The 1,636-nt window shown below is 46.8% G+C and overlaps 1 pseudogene; it reads right to left on the bottom strand.

Annotated features, from left to right (window-relative positions):
* Positions 1–636: 636 nt before the first annotated feature.
* LOC143390249 (glyceraldehyde-3-phosphate dehydrogenase pseudogene) lies at positions 637–1,636 on the bottom strand (annotated as a pseudogene).

Consider the following 1,636-nt stretch of genomic DNA (forward strand, 5'->3'; position numbering starts at 1 on the left):
ACTGAGATAACATGGCTTTTATTCTCCCTTTTGTTGACGTGATATATTGCTTATTGACTTGCACATGTACACCATCCTTGCACCCTTGGGATAAAACCTACTTGATCAGGGGAAATAATCTTTTTGATGTGCTGTTAAATCCTGTTTGCTAGTACTCTGTTGAGGTTGTCTGCACCTTGTTCATCAGGGATATTGGTCTATACAGCTTTCTTTCTTCTTGTTATGTCCTTGTTTTTTTGTTGAAAACAGGATAATGCTGGCCTCCTAGAGTTTGGAAATGTTTCCTCCCTTTCAATCATATGGAAAAATCCGAGAATTGGTTATAGTTCTTTTTTAAAAGTTTGTCAAAATTTAGTCATAAAGCCATCCAGTCCTGAGGTTTCTTTGTTGGGAGACTTTTCAGTACTGATTCAATCTCATTATTTGTTATGGCCTATTCAGGTTTTTTATGTCCTCATTTTTTTTTATTTTGGGAGGTGCAGTTGACTTTATTGGTGGTGAAAGTGGGGCTCCTTAACCCTCCCACTTCTTCAGGGTGTCTGTGATGGAAATTGGGAAGAGGGGAGATTCTTGCTGAGGGACTGAGTTGGGGGCAGGGGACTCCCCACAGCTGAGGGCCTCTTTCTTTCTCTGGGTTCTTGCTGGGGCAGGTGTTCCAGGGGCTCTTACTCCTTGGAGGCCATGTGGACCATAAGGTCCACCACCCTGTTGCTGTAGACAAATTCATGGTCATAGCAGGAAATAAGCTTGACAAAGTGGTCACTGAGGGCAACGCCAGCCCCAGCATTAAAGGTGGCAGAGTGGATATCACTGTTAAAGTCATAGGAGACAACCCGGCCCTTGAGGGGGCCCTCTAATGCCTGCTTTTCCACCTTCCTGACGTCATCAAATCTTGTAGCTTTCTCCAGGCGGCAGGTCAGATCCACAACTGACACCTTGGGGTAGGCACACGAAAAGCCATGCCAGTGAGCTTCCCATTCAGTTCAGGGATGAGCTTGTCCAGCCTTAGCAGCACCAGTGGATGCAGAGAGGATATTCTGGGCAGCTCCACCACCATCATGCCAGAGTTTCCCAGAGGGGCCATCGACAGTCTTCTGATCAGTAGTGATGACATGTACTGTGGTCTTGAATCCTTCCACAATGCTGGAGTTTTCATGGATGACCTTGGCCGGGAGATTAAGCAGTTGGTGGGTGCTACAGGAGGAATTGCTGATGATCTTGGGGGAGTTGTCATACATCTCATGATTCACGGTCATCACAAACATGGGGGCATCAGCAGAAGAGGCAGAGATGACCCTTTTAGCACCACGCTTTGAATGAGTCCTGGCTTTCTCCATGCTAGTGAAGACACCAGTGGACTCCCCAACAGGTTCAGCACCAGCATCACCCCATTTGATGTCAGCAGGATCTTGCTCCTGGAGATGGACTTTCCATTGATAACAAGCTTCCTGTATTCAGCCTTGACTGTGCCATTGAATTTACCATGGGTGGAAACACACTGGAACACATAGACCATGTAGTTGAAGTCAATGAAGGGGTCACTGATAGCAACAGTATCCACTTCGCCAGACTTGAAAGCAGCCCTTGTGACCAGGCACCCAATGTGGCCAAATACGTTCACTCTGACCTTCACCAT

The sequence above is a fragment of the Callospermophilus lateralis genome, unplaced genomic scaffold (genome assembly GCF_048772815.1).
Source record: "Callospermophilus lateralis isolate mCalLat2 unplaced genomic scaffold, mCalLat2.hap1 Scaffold_52, whole genome shotgun sequence".
Taxonomy (NCBI): domain Eukaryota; kingdom Metazoa; phylum Chordata; class Mammalia; order Rodentia; family Sciuridae; genus Callospermophilus; species Callospermophilus lateralis.